Here is a 23,707-nt window from a genome sequence, read left to right as displayed (position 1 = left end):
CCCGCATATATCGGAATACGTATGTGTGCTGTCACAATTGGGTGCGATGCAGGCCGTCTGGCACTGTCGTCGGTCCAGTGCCATGGTACCGAGACGGAAGGTGGACATGGATTTGCTTTGTTAGACATTGGACTAACAGACGTAATGACGAGCGACGTCCTATTTCATATTAGAAATTCCAAGATTGCAGAGCTGTCTTTCGGCCGATAAGTTCAGACTCATTTACTCGACTGACCAACACATTTACAAAAATACAATACAATGGTAACTACAGGGATATTCCCAGGAGCCAAACATTTAACAATACCACTGTTAAGAAGAACACTGTCCAAGGCCCATCATAGCCTAAACTAAAGTAACGTCAACATGCAATAAACACAGATTACATATATATTTAAAGCAAAGATTTTCGATACACAGCTATGATTGGGATGCCTGGTGATCCCATATTATTTTATATCATTTTGTTCTGTTAAGAGAGAATATAAACTATATAGCTGATATGTGGATCGAATAAATTAATGAATACGGTATAAACGATATTAACGCAGTTAGTAATATTTTCATTCAACCCGTATTTTCAGAAAAAAATTCCAACAGGAAAGAATTCCTCTTGTTTCATAAATTTATATTAGCCTCGGTATTCCGGTACTTAAAATGTTAATATTTTAAAAAGTATGACTGTTACCACTCGAATGACCCCAGGAACGCTCAATATTTATTGTGTTGTTGAACAAGATCGCCCTCGAACTTGTATTGTTCGGCCGATAGTGGACCACAATGGTAATATTTCTTGAATATTGTTTTACCGAATATAGAGTATTGTGCGAATTATGTGGAGAGTACTATTCAATATAATAAATTAGATGACTGCATTGGTTCATTGCCAACTACAAATAAGAGATTCACAAACACTATGGCACGTGGAGAACTTTAAAAAAACAGGAAATTGATTACATATCTTACGCTGGGACCAAGTATTTTGAACATACAATACAATAAATTCAAATGTTAATTCCATGCACTGGGTGTCTTTAATGCGTGCCAACTGTTAAGTTATGTTGCCTTATCCGTTATAAAATCCACAAGCTTTTAGAATGGTTAACATTTAATGTATGCAAGAATGTTATCCCAATAAATATAACTCTAAGGTTTAATATGACTTTGAAGTGTGCTATTTGTATCATTTCGCGTGGAAATTTGAGTGTTTTTAATGTACTGTCTATGATGTTAGCGTGCAGTCTTTCTATTTACTTAATGGGGGAAGCCATAATAAATAGATGGCAATTATCACGTTCAACCAGGTAATATCTTCTACAATTATAACTGAAGCCACTAGTAAGAATATGGTTTTACTTTCAAAACGTAGAGACTATTAAGCTAGCCTCACTTAATCGAATCGCCGAAGCAAACTTGGATAAAAAACCTCAATCGGGGAAAAATAGAACTGACTTCCTATTTGTCTAAAAAATTACATTATACTCGTCGCTATCGGTAACATCGTTGTCGGAGTATATGTATATTTTATGGATGCAATTTCAACAATTGTGGTACGTTAAAATTTATAAATCTAACAAAGAAATGGTGACTTATACCAATTAAAGTCAGTGAAATAAAACAACAAAACTTTAAACACGTTTTTCTCGAAATTGAAATTGCCGACTTTGTACCCCTTTCTACAGGCGTCGTCACATATCATTATAACGATGGTTGTAAACTGCCCAATGAAAATACAGTTAAAAGAAACATGCCAATTATGTGACCTCAATCAGAATTCCTTTTACCTCTTATTTGAATTTGGGATAATTATAAGTTATTTAACATTGTTCTTTACAACACAGATATATATATTTGGACGAGAACGCAGCTAGGAAAACGAGTTAAGATATATCCCGTATTGTATAAGCAATGTTAAATAACTTATTTATGCTATACCTTCGTTATTATAAAAAATAGATTATTTTTTATAAAGGCGTTGATATTAGATTTTTACAACATTTTGAGGTTTTCAGGATGTCAACCAAGTTTTATTGAAAATATAGCAAAAATATAGGAAATTATGCCCAACATATAGGATGTTTTGGCATTTTTTGGGCAAAATATATGAATTTTAAGGTTGAGAAATTGACATTTAGTGGTATGTTAGTAAACATTTACTTACTTTTTTACTTGCTATACTCATAACATTTCACTTAACACACATTCCTTAAACTTCTCCATCAAGGCAGAATATGCTGCAGCAGCACAACTGCGGTCACCAAAGTGGACAAATGTTTTATCATAATTGATAACTAATTAAAACAACATTAACAACTAATCTTAAACTGATGGCTAACAAGGTTTGTTATATAATGAAATTAATCACAAAGCGAACAGTATAAGGAACTCAAATACTAGTATTGTTTACATCACAACCTAGAGCCCTCCAAATTGTATAGGATAAGAGTATATATATAACCAAAAATTGTTGTATAACCTTCATTGTTTCCTTAACAAATGCCGAACTGTCAGTATGTCTATTAATATTTGAAATCATTACTGATACAATGGCATTATGTAATGTTACCTTTAAAGCGTATATCTGCGAATCTCTATCCAGTATTTTTGAAGGCTCCTGTACATGCCCTTTAAATCACACAATAAGAGATCAGTATTATGACTACTGGGTATTTAGGAAAATTGCACACTACACACCATGTCATTCATAAAGCTTACAAACTAACACCAGAGTGATATGTGAACTCAGCAAGTGTGTAGGTACGCAAAACAATTCTATGAACTGAGGAATGTCTAATAAAAAGTACAACCTTGAACTTATGACTGCCAGCATAATAATGATCATGACATTTATACATCATCAGAACATCAATAAAAAGTTCAACATTGAGATATTTGGACTAAAACATTAAAATGAATATCAGAACTAACAGGGACATCACAATTTCTAAGTGCTTGCAGAAAAAACAACATAAACATTGATTTCAATACAATATCTGCAAAATGTATTTCAATGAATTTTTCATATCATTTTCGAATGCACATGTGGATTTTTGCCCTTGTATAACACTAAACACATCACTAACAAAAATCTGTACAAAATATTTGTGACAGAAAACTTTAGGAAATCTATCTGGATAATGAATAACAGTTTTTCTTAAACTATGTTGACAAAGCAAAACGGAATAAGTGATAGATTTTGCATGGATAACCATTTTGTCAGTTCTTGCATGGATAAACATTTTTGCAAAATGACAATTTTACATCAGTTCTTTGATGGTTCGACAGAAGAGTCTTTGCTGCCTTTAGCGTTTAAATACTTTTCTTACTACATGATGCACCAATCTCAACTGATCCTTTGCTGTCCACATATGATTGACTGACAATATGCGTTGCTCTGGCAACAACAGCACTTCTTTTCTTACTTAACACATGCCTTTTCTGCTTACAACTTTCTACACCTTTTCTTCCCTTCTCAATTCTGCTTTCTGCACTCTCAAGCATTCCGTGCGCTACGTACATTTCATCCTTTTTTTGTTTGTTTTCAGGGCTTTCCCAGTTTTGATGTAGCTTTTATCAGCAGTACTTTTCAATAAATTACTAAATTCATCTTCTTCATTTTTTAAGGCCTTCTTCTGTCTGTCATAGTTTTCATTTAGTTTTTTTATTTCTTCTTGTTCCTTTTGTAACAGTTCTTCTTCCTTCTTCTTTTCTTCTTTTCCTGCATAACCATTTTCATTCTGTCTGTTTCTTCCTTTTCCTTTCTCAATCTTTCCTTATACATTTAATTGGCTTTTCGTGCCAATTTGACTAGTTTATTGGATCCTGAACATTGTACACACCCTAAACCTGACTTACTTTGTCCTTTGCTAGTCTCAGCCCATCGATGGCCTCAATGCTAAGGCCTGTTTTTTTCTGGGGTAACAGTTTTTTGTTGTCAGTAAGTGACCTTTTAACATCATCATTTCCATGAGCAAGAGTTAGTGCTGACTTTTCTATCTTGGTAATAACAGGGTACTTCAGATGACCACTGTTTGTCTCTTGGCCAGTCACCTTGTTTGAGTAGTGATCAATTTTGACATAGTTACCACGATCATCCTCTGACCATTGTAGTGGAATGTCAGAGGTGCTATAATCTAACCATTCAATCTTTAGGGATGGAAACTCTTGATCCGTTACTGGCAGCTTCTTTGCAATGCCGTTGATAGCATAAGAACCCTTTTCATATGTTTTTTATGTTTACACTTTTGGCTACTGAGCTTGTTTCTGTAGATTTCACGTAAGTATTGAGAATAGGGTGTAAGTATTGAATATCCTTTAACAGCTCATATTTCAGAGGAAGACGTCCAGCCAGATATTCTGCTACTGCCACATATAAGCTCCTTACATTCTTTAACACAAAATGGTGCTGCTATTTTGGCATTTTTGAGAGCTGTTGCTTTCCCGACTCCCCTGTTTTCATATCCTTGTCAGATAACTGATATTGCAAATCGGTCACATCAATGTCAACAAGCCTCTAACCAGTTTTTTCTCTGACTACATCTGCTTTAAGGAATCTGAACTTCAGTGTTCGCAAGAGAGTAGAGCACTCATTTAACAAGATGTGGATGATTGGACCTTTAGTTTGAAACATGGTCAAAAACCTTTCAAACAAAGGATTGACTGATGTGAGATAAGCAAACTGAAAAAGGAGATTCTTGTCCTGCAAATCCTTACAAATCCTACCTCTCATTTATTTCCAGATTCTTCCTCTCAGTGTTTGATTTCATGGACTTAAGTTATTTGACAGTAAAGTATTCAAGACTGACAGTCCAGTTCTGCAATACTCTGTTAATCACTGGAAGCAAAGTCAACCATCTTAATGGAACATGTCTAAGGAAGAGGCTTTCATCCATGTCATACTTCAGCTGAATATCTGTGATATCGTCTCGTCTAACTGGCTAATGCATATTAAAAGTCAAGCCCTCTGCCTCACTTCCAAAACAGTTTAGACCTTCACGAAATGCATTGTGCACTGCATGCAATTTATATGCAAAAAGCTACAGAAACATGCCCAGTAGCAAAAAGTTTAAACATAAACCCGGTTTAGTGGCAATGGGCAAACGCCAAAGATATAGAACACAAATTCACAAACAAGAAACATAAAAAAAACACAAAACTCTACACACAGCACAGTGCATGAATACTATATATATTTTTGGTATGTTTATAAAGAATTGTTAGGTACCGCCTTGGAACGGTCAGTAAAATGTGAATTTACCGGGGGTTTAATCCAGTTTATGTGCACAAACCTCACTATTATTTCAACAATTCTTTATTAAGATAAAACGCAAAAGCTGTATGGCTCAAAGTCTAACAAGCCTGGGTGCCCATCTGCCGAAAGACTTTCATTCATTTGCCTGTGAATAGATGTGTTTAGGGCCATCAGATGAGACGCTGATCAAGTTCTTCAGAGGTAGTTTCACTTCTGGCCGATCTTCAAGTCCAAGAAGAGCATCACTAACTATGTCAGCTGAAAAGCTTTCAAAACACCTAACGGAAACTTCACCTTCCAAATGATTCCAAAATCTAACAAGAACATCCATTTGCCTACACTGCTGTGTTGTTGTTGTTTCATCGAACATGAGGACAAAACTAAGGATTCCGTCAATAACTTCCTTCACAATTGCTTCTTATAGGACAGGTATCACCGCTTCTGAGACAATGTATGAGGCTTTTGTTCTTGACAATGAGAATTGTTCTGCAACTGGAAATTTGAACATCTTGAGGAACAATTTTCCTATGTTATCACAGGATCGAAATGAAAAGTCTGTAGCTGCCCCTTTGTAACACCACAACAGTTCAGATCCTGAAACTTGGTTTTTTAGTGATGGTGCAACACCCATGCTACTGTTACCAGTTTTTCTGTCTGATTCAGCTGATTTCTTTGAGACTGACTCTTCACTAGAATGACTGCAACTGGCCACATATGCTCAGCCTTTTTATTAGCAGCAACAGTTTTGTCACCCTTCATAAACAATATTTTGGGGTGACTGTGTCTTTACCAAACCTTGCATAAGAGATTTGTTCGTGCATTGAAGTCTTGCTATGTTGTTTCACCTGATTGAAACCACCGTTTGGACAGAAAAATCCTTATTGCATAGTGTGCAATATGCAAACTGTTTTTCCCTTTTTAACATTTCAGAAGAGTCCAACTAAAACATCATTATCATCAACTTTGTCAAGCCACTTGTCATTCCATTTAGTCCTCCCACCAGGCATCTTGGTGTTTAGACTCTGATTTGAAAGTGTTACAATTAACTTACAATAGTTACATGATAAACAGGTTACACACTGTATCTTTGCTGTTACTGAATTACATTAAACACTATTGCAACTAACACTGTCACTACGTCACATGTGCTGTTAGAAATATTTAGCTTCTGCATCACAAACCTTGGTACTGGATTACATGAAAAGAGATTTCCCTGAACAACATGTAACCTACCCATTTCTCTACAGGCTTCCAGTGCTTTCAACTATCAGTATTTCAAAATAAAGACTGTCTGTAGGTATGCTCAATTTCAAACATATAACGGCGACATTTTTTAATGAAAATATAGGAAAAAAATCCAAAATATAGGGAAATATAGGAGGTTTTGAAAAATACAGGAAATTTCTCAAAAATATAGGAAAATATAGGAATATCGGAATTGGTTGACGGCCTACCTTATGTTTGCAAACAAACGAGAATTAATCATTGTTATTGAAGAAGAATTATTTCACAATAACCTTACAGCGTATGTCGATCCCGATTTTCATTCGGAACCCTTTCACGCGTTTCGGTCTTTATCATAGGTTTAAAATAGGACCTATGAATCGTACAATACGTATTTTTTTTGTATGCGCGTACGACCCGATACAGAAATTATTGTACGGTTACGTGTTGAAAATAAGAGCCTACGATTGGACGTATAAATTAGGTATAAAATAAATAAAGCTATTTGACATTCTACCGTGCAATATGTTTATTGATAACTGTAATGTTTATCCCGTGGTTCGTTTAATTGGTACAATTGAGTCTTCAAATTATGTAGTTTCGTATAGTATTTACATTTAAATTTCTGATAAAAACCGAATTTAAATAATATATGCAGTGTACTATATCGAACGAGCCGTAGTTTTATATGCAATGATCGGTGGCTATTTTCACTAATAATTGTGTGTTTCATATATCAGAATGTTGTTATGGTTGATTTTATGATATAAGGAAACGTAATCATATTATTTGACTCAACACCACCCGTCCCTTATATGTGCTTTACGGGACTTATCTTGGCACATTGTGGATTGATTGTGGATCAGGCCACACACAAGTCCTGCATAAGTTATGTGCAACCCAGTGTTCCTAAAAAACATTTTTTGAATAAACACATTAGTTTCAAGTTGATTGAGATTGCTCGATGACAACACTTACATATATATGCAAACACGCCATACTATGCGTAATCTTTACTTTCATCGTACGCTGGTTTTCGTCTTAGTGTATGTACTCATTTTCGCAAACGCAGTTGCAAAGATTTGATAAAACAGTGTTTTAGGAAACTTTCAAATTTTATGAGTGCAGTTTCCAGAATTCTGAGCTGTTAATTTTTTTTTGCTAACAATAAAACCAATTTCGTACAGTTTATCAATAGAGGTTCATCAGGCAAATAATAGGGCTACTAATGTATTTTTCTTAAATACCTTGACATGCCGATGGAAATTCCGTCCCTTACATCCTAGGGACAACATCTTAAGTTAAAATGTGATTTTTTTTTAATTGCATCTATCCGAATACATAGAGCGTCGTGGACGCCGTGGAACGAAAGAGAACTCTCGTATCGTTCCTAAGGTAAATGAGGAGCATTTCTCGACAGTCATAGAAATGTATCTTGCTATACACCTGTGTATCATATTTGGCAATATCTGTTCCACTTTTCACTTCAATAGATACCATGAAAGGCTTTTTAGTTATGTCAAACGTTTAAGTGTTTGCACTACGATGACGAAAATGACGTCGAAACGAAGGCTGTCAGGTTACCACGACCTTTATTCTTTCAGAAAATATGCGCTAAACTTTAACAGTCTTGATTACTTTATGTCCGACTCAACAAGCATCGTTTTCATCTGATAGCAATTAGCGTGTAAGGCATTTAAATATTGCTTAATACTGATATTGCTATAAATTGAAATAATCTTCTTACAAATTGTTCATTGAGCTTTTAAGCACTTTGCAACTTTATAACCTCACGTGTATGTGCTATCATCTAACCGACTATCAAATTAACGTAACAAATTGTATGTATAGTATCATTTTTGTGCAGTTTGTTACAGCTTAATATATCAAAACCTACCACAGTACATCCCATGTAGACGGTGTCTGGGATATTCATCGTTAAGTAGTAAATTTCCGAGAGTATAACTACGTCGAAAGGAAGCGGGCAGATCCTAACCTTTGGTTTTTCTCTCCGTTTTGATACAGAAATGATAATGTGACATATAAATATATAGATATACAACTGTCATTAAGATGTATTCCTTCCAGACTTATTATATCGATACCAAACCGTTATATGTTTAACAGAACCATCAACCGTTCATTTAAAACTGTGGGGATAAGAAATATACAACAAGATAATTTTATTGTATGAAAGTCTACAACCAGTTTCAAGATAATGCAGAATAAGCACAGCATTTTAGGTATCAATTAATACAATATGTTTTGTTTTGTTACATTGTTTTGCCTGTACTACAACTAGTTTTAAGGAAGCGGCATTTGATTAAAAGCTGTTCTGTATCAATAAACATTTGTGTAGGCGCTTGGTCACTTACCATTGCAAAATAAGTCTTCCGACGCTACACAAGACTGAATTATTTAGGCGTTCGTCCGTCAACATCAACCTTTCCCTAGTAATTTTGAATGAGCCTATAGACGTTATGACGACATTGTGTATTTGATTTGTTAAATTTTAACAAATATAATGTTTTCTCAAAACATTTAAATACTTCATGTTTTTATCATAAAAACATTTTAGCTTGGTCGTTTTTGAGATATTAACGAGAAATATTTCGAAGCCGTGGAGTTATTTTGAAAGTGACAGACTCCTCTCTACCTTGATTTGTGCTTTGGAAACAAGTGTAATGAATTTTGGTTGCAGTTTTATCATTGTTGATTTATAAACTTACACTTTCTTTCTCAAAATGTGTAAGAATACGTTAAAAAACGTACTTATAAAAAATCATGCTTTTTCTAAAAACCTGCGAAAAACCTGATTGTTAATGTATATTTTCAATATATATGCAAAAAGCTACAGAAACAGGCGCAGTAGCAAAAAGTTTAAACATAAACCCGGTTTAGTGACAATGGGCAAACGCCAAAGACATAGAACACAAATTCACAAACAAGAAACATAGAACAGCACAAAACTCACAGCAAACAGCACAGTCCATTTATACTATATATATATAAATGGTATGTTTATCAAGCATTGTTAGGTACCGCCTTGGAACGGTCAGTAAAATGTAAATTTACTGGGGGTTTAAACCAGTTTATGTGCACAAACCTCACTCTTATCCCAACAATTCTTAATAAAGATAAAACGCAAAAGGTAAATATTACCAAAGTATATTTTACTTTCCAGTGTTTGTGCAGTGGACCCCGTTTTTGAAAATTGCTAATTGCTTACATGTAGAAAAACGTGTGCCTAGTGTAGGGCTCGAACCACTCGCAGCCGAATGACTAGCTACAAGCGCTATTACTTGGGCTATCTTGAAGATTCTGCAGTGCAGAAATCTCTTGAGACGACTCACGCAGATCACATCCTTATTAATCAACGTGGAAATGTTCACCTGGAAATATTTTACAGTGGCTCGTTTAATCAATGCAAAGGATATATGCAATATATAAAACCGTGTAATATATTATTCATCTTAATAAACATAATTTATCACTTGCATGAAGAGCGGCAATGTTATAGCAATGTGACAGCATACAGTTGCAGTGCAATAGGATTGTTAGTACGTACAAGACATCACAAGTTACTCGTCCGAAAAATCAGTTAAGCCCCGGAATATCACGTCTAACCCCAAACGCATTCACATATTACCCCTGGAAGCGGTGTTTGTTTTTTGGAGCATTATGAAAGAACACACAACGTATATTTTCCAAACAAACATTTAGATATATAGAAGTCAAATCCCAAATGGGAGGTACAATTATTTCTAGGTAAGTGTTGCCGTTTTGGGAATATAGGCAACAGAATAAGTTCTCTTGAATTGCTACTCTACCAATAGCTGTCAAAACGACTATATAGCAAAAAAGTTAATAAGTTTTAAAAGGCATTTGCCGATTTATAAATTGTTTTAGCCGAAAGAAACCAGATCAGACCCACATATATTTTGTCTTAGAAAGCTATGTTATATCAATTTAACCGATATGTTTTTACGATGATCACAAAATCGAAAAAAAAACACAGGTTCACATTGCATTCTGAATTATACATATCATCAATAATGCTTAAATTGGAAACGAATTATGGAGATAATTGGATGTACAAAGATATGTAGCCAAACACTGTTTGATGTCGCACGGATTTAACGTCAGATGACCTACGAACACCAAACAAGACGCGCAATACCAAGATACGAGTCTTACAAAACATGGTTGAGTAATTCCATCGGTTTGCGATGATACATAAAACATCCTCAAACATGTCAAAACATATAAAACATATTGTCGTCGATCTTTCAGCACTAACAACATACCCTGTACAGGTTCTCGGATTTTCTTAAGGTAATTGAACCATTATTTGAAGCATATTATACATGCGCTCAAGACTGAGAAGAGCTGGACAGGTGAAAACGAAGACGTGACATAATAAAAGAAGCAGTTATATATAGGATCTGACACGAGTTGTCATTTAATACAAGATCTTATTAAACGAGTTCATGAAATTTGTTAGTAAGCGAGCCTCTGGCGAGCTTACTAACAACTTTCATGGACGAGTTTAATAAAATTCTTGAATTAAATGACAACGAGTGTCAGATCTTTTTATCACATGCTTAAAACGGTGTTTTTATTACCAATTAAGTTCCACTTTCTGAACCGATTGTTTGACAGCCAACGTACTGAGAGTAGAATGTCAACGATGCGCCATATAAATAGTTCCAAATTAAATGACAAAAGTAACTAGCAGTTATCAAGTTTTAAAAGCTGATAAAGCGCTTAACAAGTCACAAATACAAAAGTGTGTAGTAAAATATCCAACAAAATGAATAACGACCAATTTTAACCAAAAAAAACAATAAGTACACAATTTGATGACGTCACACTCAGAGTACATGCATTTACGCGGTTTATGTGACCTACATCGGTCTGTCAAGTTTTCTGTGTGCACGGATTTAAAAGTTATTTGCTGTCGCTTTCTACGATGATTTTGCAGCGTTTTCTTGGTGTACATGGTGTTTCATAACAGCGAAGATAACGGCGAAGCCTTACTCTGTACTGCATGGATGTTGCTGTTGAAAAAGTTAATTTCCACCAGGAATGTTTCCAGAGCACATGATGTTCTAGCCGCCATGGGATGTAATGAGATGTCTGCGCTGCTGAATTCGTATTTGTGTTTTCGGTAATCGACAGCTGATTAAATTGGCAAGCAAATGGCATTGATTGCATATTGCTTGTGTTGGTCAAGATGGAGATGTTTGAAATGTTCTTGTGGTGTTTGTCACTATTGTGGCTGTATTTGTTGACTGACTGGATATTTCTGTGACTAGTAATCTGCATTATCTGGTTGGCGGAACATTGTTATCAGAAAGTTTGTGTACAAGATGCTTTCTGGCACTTTGATTCGTTAGCCATTTCTCTCCCGAAAGTTTTACAGCTTCATTATTACGGTAAGTATTTGTTGGCATTTAAACCATTTTGTTTACAAACAATGCGGAGGGATATCTAGGTTGCGTGTGATTAGTCTGGCCAATCAAAATGTCTGATTGGTTATCTTACACATGTGTAAGATACAAATATTCGTAATGGGTATATTAACAAGGGTAAGCATGTGATAAAATATTTTTCCTTCTACCCCTCGCTGCACACTTCTTTATCACAACGATGATCTTCATTTGTCGGTTTATTTTGTTGAAAATTTAAATCGTTTAATATATCATTATATCGGCAGTGATAAAGTGAAAGCTTTCAGCTACACTTTAGGTCAAATTTAGGTCAAGCATATATAGTCAAAAGATATGTCTTGAAATCAGATTATGAAACCTTTTTTTTATTTTCAAGGCTTGAATTGGGGTTATACACTCCGAAACTATAAAATACCCGTTTAACACATATAACTGTATTGGATATAGATTTAAAATATATAACTATGGAACAAAGTGATTTTTGCAAAACATTATTTTACAAATTAGACATCCTATTTTAAGTTTGAAAGGTCAGTGTTCACTATTAATGTTTTATTAACTTTGTTGTTCAAGAATGGTAAAAACCGCAAATTCTGACAAAAGCGTGTTCTTCGCTTAACCCTGTTTTGAAAATTAAAATACGTAAAATAATTATTGCATTATTGTTATCCCAAAAAAATGTATCAATTGCTAAGTCATTTTTGAGATATCAACGTGGTTTTTTTTAAATATGGAAATATCCTTTTGGCTTATAAGAACACGTTTACCTTGAATACGTCTAATTCTAATTTGATTGCAAATATCAATTAGTTTACATAATGGTAATTTTAAACGTCAAATGCATTGCATTCTCGTTGCAGTTTTATCATACGAATTATTTATTTTGCTAAAGATAAAAACAAAAGTATAGTCCTAAAAATTATACGGAATACGTTAAAAGTACATTCTTATGACAAAAAAGCCATCCTATCCTCGATATAATACATATTTCAATCTATTAAAATCAAGCAAATTAATAACAAGAGCAATGTCAGAACTGCATAACGCCATCAGATATCACCTGAGTGTGTACGTGTCATTTGAGGGTTAAAGTTTGTAAATACCATTAGTCAGCGTCACAATCGCTTTCAATAGTGCAATTCGCGTTCTAGCTGGTCAATTACCTCTTGGACTTTTGTCACTTTTAATGGATGTGCACAAATATACTACCTACGTGATTTGGAGCACCAAAACGTTTTTGAAAATCCATAAAAACGTGAGATTTAATGTGGAATCAGTGACTGTGTGAAATTGAGCATTGCTGGCGAACTGCTTAGACTGAGCATTTTGGATGGAAGTAGACGGGCATTTTCATGATGTTGGATATTTCTTTGTGATTATTTGGATTTATGTCGTTATAGTTGTTCATAGATGCACTGTTCTTGTGCCCAGATGTTTGCATATATCTGGTTTCCAGGAACATTGGTGTCATTCATTTTCTGGACTAGATATTTTTCTGGCACTGTGAGCAGGGATTCGTGTGTTTGGATTAAACTTAGCCTTTTGAGTTAAACTTGACACAAAACAAGTACTGTATAAATACCATGTAAATTTAATGAAAGTAGTAAATTTCAAGATGAAGGAAGTAACCTGTGTATGAGGCTACGAGTTTTATTACGCCTCAGCATTGCTGCATTGGTGCTATACTAAATACATGTATATCTGAAATAATATTTGGAATTTTTTTTTGTTAAAACATTGGTTGGTTTATTTGTTATGTAAATTTTAAGTGTAACCAGGAGGTGCCCCGATCCCAGATAAAACATATGTTTCGCGGAAAATAATACGGAATTAATTGGAGGCTCAAAAAATTCCCAGCCTTCTTCAAAATTATTTTCATCGTGGAGCTGAGTTAAGTAAGACCGACAGGATTTCTTTTGAAATATCATTTCTGATGTTTGTTTACGTTTGTTTTGAAAACGCATATGAATACATTTTCCTATTATGTGGTTACTTAATTTGCAAAGCTATTACACTAGTTATATATGAAAAATAGTGCATGGGTCTATTTCACTCTTGCGCCGTAAGTTATGTTATGTAATATATGTTATAAACTTGTGCTTTATATGTCGATGAGTGTCCAATTATTTTTATCACATGTGTTATAACTTTTTTCACCTACAATGCTGATTGACCGACACCACAAAACAATGCCAATTCCCGCACTGCATGCATTGAATAAGTGTAGTTTTCAAGCGACTTCAAACTAAAAGTGGATCCAAATTATTAAATATCGTTTGAAAATAGAGTGAATGATGAGTTGAAATCAAGAAAGAAACACAGCGGAAACAGTAAAATATTGATATAATGTGAAAATCTGCATGGAATGGTTACAAATTCAATATTCAGTGAAACAGCATGATTACATTAATAGAGTCATACAAATGCCAACGTCGGATAAGTCGAGCGGAATGTAAAACGTTTTGAGACTCTATATCTCGAACGTGAGCACGTCTTTTGTGATGTTTATATTTTTATATTGAATGCCATGCAATATATCAATTTTCTAGGACAAAAAGACATGTGCTAATGTTCAGAGGAGGATTATTCATAATGACTTACAAAATTTACTGATATATTTGGATCATTCCTTCTGTTTTACAAATTCCCTTATCTGTCTACAAATCACTTTACAATTGGGCTAACAAACAGAGCAAGTATAACTACTACTTGTTCAAGTATAACAAAATTATCTAAGAGCTTAAGACCGCCCGCCCAACTTCTTCTTTGCAACAAGACAAGGCATTTTCTCAATACCGACACACTGTTTTGTGAATATTGTAATTATCAGGATGTACAAGTAAAACATGCGTTTTGCATCGGCAAAAAACCCCACAAAAACAAACAAACATTTTGCATAACATTGCGCGTTTAAGCTGTTTTGTCTGACGGACACATATTATTTTGCTTGAAGATGCTAATTTTACGCATTCGGCTCTAATGACTGAAAGGCAAATTTCCTTTCTTATGCAATAAAGTGAATGGCATTAATTGGACTACCAGTACTGTTGCATATACAATATCTTGGTAATTCTTCAGTGTTTGAATTGTACTGATGCTAAGTATCTTCATATGGTTGTCAACATCATAGTGGGTCTGCCAATTCTTAGAGAGAATCTTCAGGTCGGGCAGAACGTCGCACAGCATTATCAATGTATCGACGAAGTCGTGCATCTGCATGACTGTGGCCAATCCATGCGCAACGACGTCATCGGTCACCTTATTAGCGACTTAGGCTAGTGGCAGTAGACATTTTTGGATGTCCTACAGACATAATCAGATTCCACCAAATAGGCTCCCGAATCGTTCATGATATTCTGAGAGTTAACACTAATAGCCAATCATTTACTGACAGTGTGACCTTTCTTGGTTAATTAAGGGCCTTCTACAGTGCAACATTGCTTTGGAAAGGCCACAAATAAGAAATAAATTTTCAAAAGTTCATGTTTTTTTTAGTTTTTGGGATCAATCTTTTTTCATGAATAAAACATACATCCTTTGCGACATGTTTTGTGGTAATAAGGAGTTCACTATATTTTACAAAATAATATTTTATCAGATTTTGGATTAAAAAGCATTTGCATTTTTTTTTTGAAAAATGTGTCGATAATATAAGGATGTTTTAGTGTCAAAATGCCCCCGACTACCTAATCAACACTGTATGGTGGCTTCTTGATGTTATATTTTTAAAGGAGAAAGATAATCAATAAAATAATGAAAAGTAGATTAAATTCTATATTGATTACAAAAGTGCAAAAAAATTTTTTCTTGAAATAGCTGCAATCTGCAAAAAGCCACACTACATTGGTGATAGGGTAGTGTTGACTTTCATGACACGAAAACATATTATTTTGGTATAAAGACATTCCGAAAAATATGCAAATGCTTTTTCATTTAAAATCTGATAAAATCTACATTTGTAAAATTTGCTCAACATCTAACTACACCTTCACATGTTGCAACGGATGTTTGTATTATGCTCGAACCTCTAAACTAAATGAAACATCTTATGTGTTGGTCCTTCAAACGCCGTTTGCACTGTGAAAGGCCCTTAGTGTCGAAAACCAAAAAAGCAACACAAGACATTCATAACAACAAACACTAATTACACACACCATGATGAACCGTTATCAAATTATAGTGGGGTTATTACCCTGAAAATGACCAGGAAAAATAGTCAAGCCCACGAGGGAGTTAAATATCTTTCGAACTTGCCAGAATTAAATCACATTTACTTCAGCACAAATAATACCTTATACAGCATTCAAATAAATTTGAATTTTAAGAATGATTAGTTGGATAAGACACATGTAATATCGGTATGCAATTTTCCTCTCGGACTTTTTTTTATAGAAAAGATTCTTTTAAGACACACATTTCATTGTTAGGTTATACCTGTTCTTCTACGACAAAATTCGTCAGAATACTTATTTGAAAGTGTATGTAATGGTGTCAAAAGGTTACACTAGAGTTTTAGGATATTTTAAGACAATTACAATTACTCTATATAATATAATACAAAAGGAACAGCTAAGTCACATGGCAATAAATAAATCATTATAAAAACAAGAAATACATAATATTTTTTGACAATAAAACTTAAATGATTATCCCTGTAAGCCTACTAATGAAATTGAAATACAGTCTGATCGGTTCAAAGACACTGGATCATTTTCGCTAATTTCAAAGTTACATTCTCTTTCGAAGACTTAAAGGGGCTGTCTCACGTATGATAAAATAGCGGAAAAAAATAAAATTGTCGAAAACCGACATGAACTTGGCATCGATGTGTACAATGTATTGAAACTTACTAACTGAAGTACCACATAGTTTACAATTTATTTAAGTTAAGCAGTTATTTCGTATTTTTCTATTAAAAAAGATTACTGGGTATGTCTACCAGGTAGAATTCATTCGTTATGCGTGATTGGCTAGTCGGTGTTATCACGTGATATTACCGGGGTAGGTGTATAGCTTAATTATGTCACCCGATTAGTATAAGCCTTTGTAGCTCAGTGATTAAGACGCTGGATTTCAATTTTGGCGACGCGGGTTCGAACCCGATCTCCGAAACATTTTTTTTTTTACATTTTGGTACTTGTTTTACAATTATGATATCAAAGCGTAATACATTCTATTAGATAATTGTCCTGATATTCGTTACAGAAAGAAACTTTTTTTTTTGGTGCCAATCTGTGACACAGTCCCTTTAACAACGCCATTGTATAACTGAGTTTTGTATGCATTGTCACGATTCCTGGTGCCGTTGTTGTAAACATACTGATTAACGCCTTTGACGAACAAGATTCTAATTTTGCCAAGAATCGCTTTTTCCACAGAAAATTATTTCTACGAGGCTTTGGAAAATGACCCACAAAGTGCTTCACTAAGTGGTGTGAATAATTTGTGTTTCCTAAGTTCTTTGGCCTCATCATTCAACGGTCATGCCCCGATAATGGTTCCACACATAATTCCTGTGTTTTTTTTAAGAACTAAATGAAGATTCAAATAATGTTGATAAGAGCAAATTCAATTTGTTTTTCAAATAGATACTAGTATTGTACCATCCCTAAATATTTCCGATAATGTGTGTTAAATGAAATGTGTGCATATGATTAGAGTTAGAATTCTTATTTGGCTTTAACTTATAATGCTAAGTGACATAGCGCATACACTTTTGTTCAATAAGCAGCTCAACGTTGGGTGCCGCATCTACAAAAAAGAACCTCCAAAAAATCGAACAACAAGAACAACAACAAGATCAAGACGGATTAGGTACCATATTAAACGTGAATATATTGTTTTCATTTGTTTTACTAGTAAAGTACTTTGTACAGACATGTCAGCCGAACACAACAAGACGTATGTTTATACTGGTTAGGGACAACTTCAATGATGTGCCTACCCTGCACTACCGCCAAACTAGCCGTTGACTTAGTGTACAAACAAAGTTGTTCTTTAATTCTTATACCATTACGCCAACAAACAACGAATATGGTGAACAGATACCGCTTCGCCCTCCAAATTGTAGGTCTTGATCTTATTGTGGTTAGATACCAGGCCATAATTTCTCGAAACTTCTTAAGTATATTATAATAGGATTATGCTAATCTCACTAAAAAAAATTCAATAATTTGTGTAACACTTACTTCGTTAAGAATTCTTATTCTTAAGATAGGAACAATGTTTATGATAACTTTCAAACGTGTCTCAATCGCCGCTCAGAAATACTACGAGGTCATACAAAATGAAATGTTGCATCTAAGAAACACAATAAGGACAAAACATAGATACCGAGTGCACCACACCTTTAAGCTTTAAGCCATAATAAAACCGAAACATTATACCTATGGAATTGTCGCCGTATATGACAAAATGCTATTTCTGTATCGAGAAAAGAACAAACTTGCACAAAATAAGTTATATCTTTCCTCACTTCCTTTATATAGAGAATACTAGGTTAGTGCCGTGGATGGAGGAAGTTTATCTGGCAAGGCGGAGGAATTTATCGGGTTCGCCGAAGGCGAACCCGATAAAATCCGTAGCCGAGCCAGATAAACTTTCTCCATCCACGGCACTTACCTAGTATTCTATTTATCCTGTTACTTTGTTTAATTAAACACTATAAATAACCTTAAAATTATTAAGTATCTTTAAAAGTAAGGTTGGCAACTGTTTTTTCCCTGTTGACGTCATCACACTCGGTATCAATGTTTAAATCGCCCCCAAAATAGTTCTCAAAACTGTTCAACTTTTTTCAATACGTTTATTTTCAAAGTCTTGCATTTTAATACGTTAATATCAATTCAAAACATAAAAAAACCTTTTAAAAGTGCATACACATGGATCAGTCGCCAAACATTATATGATGATGTAACACTTATTCCGCAGGTCACAGAGTACAGTACACAGGTCATGATTCAAGTTCACGAGTGTTTACAAAAAACGCCACATGTTAAACGGTTTTAATTCATGTTGATAGTGTTGGATGTTCAGAACTGCACCGGCAAAGAGATCATTCATTTCTGTTATAAGTGAGATTTTGTCATTCACCACAGAAATGGAATAAACTATCGACGAGTATCGTTGAATGCTGTTTCACAGTTTCCAGCATTTGCGGATAGGGTAAGATTTTCAAATCACATGTAGAATTTCAGGTCGATTGTTTTGCCAGTGTCATTTAATGCAGAGTGATGGGAGTTTATGGGCGAGTGATTGTTGAGTTCGGTTGGTGGCGGTCTATTGCTAAGATACTGAAACATATTTGTGCTTTTTCTCTGACATTGCAGAATATGGAAAAGAAGTTGGTTTTCGCGGTCACATGACCACCTGACTGTAGTAAACCACGTGGTCTGCTATCCTAATAAACTAAAATTTACACGGCACGTTGTTATTGGTAATATACGAGGAATTGCGCTTAACCGATAGAAGTAATTGAACCAAAAACAAAGTCATTTAACTGCGTGTTGGATTCCGGAACGGAAAAAAATGTGCGAAGTAGTAGGAAGAAAATGCGGTGCAACAATGCGCCAAGTGTCTTAACGAAAATGCGCCTCAATATTACTTCGTATTTCGCGCAATATAGTTTTGACCTTTGACGCATTTTCCCCAAAGCGAAAAATCACAAAAAAAAAAAAAAAAAAAAAAAAATGCGCGGTCAACTACGGTGCAATGTAATCAATTTTAATTATGCAGTTGGTCTGGATTCGTCCTTACACCTATGTTAATGAAAATCGCCTAATAAACCTGATCAATCTCAAGATACTTGTTTTGAAACCTGAATGCAATTAATAGATAACTTCATTTTTAAATTTTAAGTTCACTATAGTTGTCTCATTAGCTACACATAAATGTCACACAGTTAAAGTATTTGTTATCTTGTCTAAAAGGAAAACAAAACGTCAAACAAGGTTAAACATATACATTCTTCATTAGATATTAAAAAACACCAACATTAAAAATATTATGCTCTCGATATGGTTGACTCATCTATCTTTTCTCAATCATAAACGACAAATATACCACAGTTCTGTAAATGTATTCGATGTATTTTGGCCTACAAAAAATCTATCAAAATGTCATTTATGTATCGGTTCGAACCGCATGTAAAATAATATTAAGATCAGTCCTCGCCTCAGTAAGTAGTTATATTGTCGGAAGAACGTTATTAAACGCAGAAAAGCCAATACAGTGTCTGGAGAATTTGAACTGTTAAAGGATTACAACCAAATTGATATGCTCATTTGTTTTCTATATTTTATAACTAGCAGGCAATACCATTTCTAACGATATAAAGATTATATGGTGTCAGAATGCATGATAATTTAACACTATTGCCATTATCATTATTAAAAGAAAAGCTTATATGTGTATTCCATAAATAGGTATTTACGAAATAGAGGGTAATTGTATGCTTGAATCTTGTTGATCTGGTACAATTCACTTCCATCATGTTCATCTATACACATAATTATGTTTTGTAAGGCATCTGAGATTTCTCAGTAATGCTGTGAGTTCGCAAATTGTGCTATAAAATTAGCTATCATTGAGGTGTTCTGTGGTCTGAAAAAGTGTTTTGCACCAAAGGACGCTTCTTTTTGTTAAATGCTCCATTCACATTTCGATCTGATATGTTCCTGTAAGGTTTTGTATCTGTCAATTTTGTATTGTATTATAAAACAATCTCCTTTTTTCGGAAATCATGCTGTATGATATTCTGATGGGAAATCGCGATGCATGTTAGATAGACAATCCGAGCTGCAAAATGTCTACTTTGATTATGAATTAAGGACAATTGCAAAGTCTACTTGAAACTCCTACTCCAAGAGCGTACTTTTCGGTAAAATAGTCGACGTCAACTTTTACTTAACCACATAGTGTTTTCTATTCTTTCAATTTTGTTTTTATTAATTCTGCAACACTAGAAAACAGACCACAATTCAAGAAAACCCGCTTTGGTATACATTGTTTCCCAATGAAGAGATCTATTTATATTTTTTTCGATATGATTACAAAAGGATTTCTTTTGAGATCTCTCCTATTTCTTTTTTATATTTTACGAGTATGATAATTCATTTTTCTTTTACCTGTAGTTCACGAGATTTTATTTAAGCATTAAAGTATTAAATGAAATGCAGAAACAAGCCTGGGTCTCCTGATTTGATCATGTATTCAGTTGTTGCTTCCATTATATTTTTTTATGCTGTTTGAAGACATTTTCAGACAGTTAGAGTTCTTTAAACTTCTCCAAAGTTATTGTTCAAACTCAGTTACAAAACATAAAGACTTGAAATACAACTAGTTATTTTAATTGATGCGATACCGGCAATGACGGACATTCGAAGTTGATGTATAGCCAGACTCTGTAAAGGACATTATATAGTGTACTTTAAACTACGAGGGTCACCAACAACTTGTTTCCGCATTTGTTTTTGCTATCTGGTTGCAGGTTTTGAAATTGGAATCAGAAAATAAGCATATAAATTATCGGAATAGTCAAATTTAAGTAAGTGAATTTAAAACCGTACAGGTAATGATCGTATTGCCAAAATGATATTTTAAACTAAGAAATATGCACAAACTGTGTCGGTTCTAATCAAAGGATTCGACTGCAGATGTCAAGACAATGCAAACTCGATAACTCTACGCATATCACTGTTTAGCTGATTAAATTGTATCGGCGTTCCGTCACTTCGGATGGATATAATCCTGCCTAAATTGTTCATTGATGACTGAAATCCCTTTCTTGGTGTCAGCTTTATCCTCTTGGTTGTTAAACGCTATTTAGAAAACGATGTAATATGCATTTGCTTTTCCATTTGGAAAACCAATGAACAGTTGGTTGCAGATTACTATTCATAGAAACAGTGTAATGTCGCAAAAGAACCCTGCTGATGTGCCAGGAAATACATATCATAATCTTAAGATAACAATAAATTTTGCAAAGGAGTATGGTATAAATAGCATTGGTTTTGATGAACAGATAATTACGTTTGAACATGCTTATTTCCGTAATATGTTTTGTTCTGATTTCATGTCATGAAACCGTTTTTATTTTTTCAATCATGTTTACGATCAACAAAATCAAATTGCCTCTTTATGTATTGAAATAAGAACTTTTGATATATATCTCTACGTCAATTTTGAACTTAAACTAGTTGATAGAATATGTACAGATGTCAAAACTTTCAGCTCTCGCAGTAAACTAATGACAGAAAAACTTCTTATTAATAAAAAGGGTTTCAGGTATTACAAATTAAGGAAAACTTTCTCCAAATTGTTAATGGTCATTATAATCTTATATCAAAGTACAATAGTAGTCTTAAATCGCTGATAGCTAATAGTATTGCTCATCCCGATTTTTATGGTGATGTTTTAAAGAAAATTCGTAAAATTAAAATGTTTCCAGCAGGTAGTTGGGCAGATAAGCTCAATAAATTACTTGGATTTTATTTAAACCGTGGATATAAAGGCAATACTTTGAACAGTAGTTGCCTTCTAGTTTTTAAAGATGAATTCCTGAAACAAAATATTGGGTTGAATATAGCATCCTTACATAACTAAGCTTTCAGCCCTTTGATTGTATGAAAATGTTGCAATTTGTCATGTTATTTTTAAAACCTTTTTTGGCTGACTCGGAGTGTTTTGGCATGTGACGTCTTTTTCTTCAAATATTTCATACTTAATCATTTGGAAGAAATGATTAGCTAATATATATGTCGCTTTTATTTTTAATAATGATTTCTTAATTTGTTCCCAGTTTTAGTACAATGATGCTTTTTATTATGAAACTCTATGACCACACAGTTTAAAACCTTTTATTTTATAAGGCAGACTGTGTGTGTGATGCTCATAGTTTCAAACAATGACTGCATCGTACCTTTGAAAAGTTTTTGCATTAGGCGCTATGAATTGTATTCCTCCGTCTGCATATATAGTTGGGATCTCTAAGCATAGAAGTACTTGGGGTTTACCTATTAGTTTATTATTATTTATTTTATTATTAAGTTTCCTCAAGTTAATGCATACTTCGATAAGATTTACCTTTTATGTGTTTTTCTTTATTTAGGATTGTTGTGATAGCAGTGAGGTTTGTGCACTTAAACTGGTTTAAACCCCCAGTAAATTTACAATTTACTGACCTTTGCAAGGCGGTACCTAACAATATTTGATAAACATACCTAGTTTGTTTATATATAGTATGTATGCACTGTGCTGTTTGTGGAGTTTTGTGCTGTTCTTCCATGTTTCTTTTTTGTGACTTTTTGTTTTTTGTGTTCTATTTCTTTGGCGTTTACCCAGTGCCATTAAACCGGGTTAATGATTAAACGTTTTGCTACTGAGCTGTTTCTGTAGTTTTTTACATAAGTATTCATTTCACTTGATTAATACATTTTTATAAAACTGTAGTTTGTCTTTAAACAACTGTCTTGATAGTATTGATAACGTGTTTGAAAACATCAGTAGGATATATCAGACGTTATTCAATACGGCTTGTAATTCCTAATGTACTTTTTATCATTATACTACAACGTAAACTACATTGACGCTCCCAGAAACAAAAGGTTCTATGCATCGTGTCATAACAATCGTCGAAGAATGTAATTTTATTTAAGGAAACAAACATAAGTATTAATCCTTATTGGTTCTGTCCACTTCTTGTTATTTATCTGAACAGAAATAAAATATATTCAAATAAGCAGACACTTTTCATAGACAAACAAATAGTCGGCGTTAGCTA

Source organism: Mya arenaria, chromosome 6 (genome assembly GCF_026914265.1).
Source record: "Mya arenaria isolate MELC-2E11 chromosome 6, ASM2691426v1".
NCBI lineage: Eukaryota > Metazoa > Mollusca > Bivalvia > Myida > Myidae > Mya > Mya arenaria.
The sequence above is the reverse complement of the archived record's forward strand: the minus strand, read 5'-3'. Positions refer to the sequence as shown.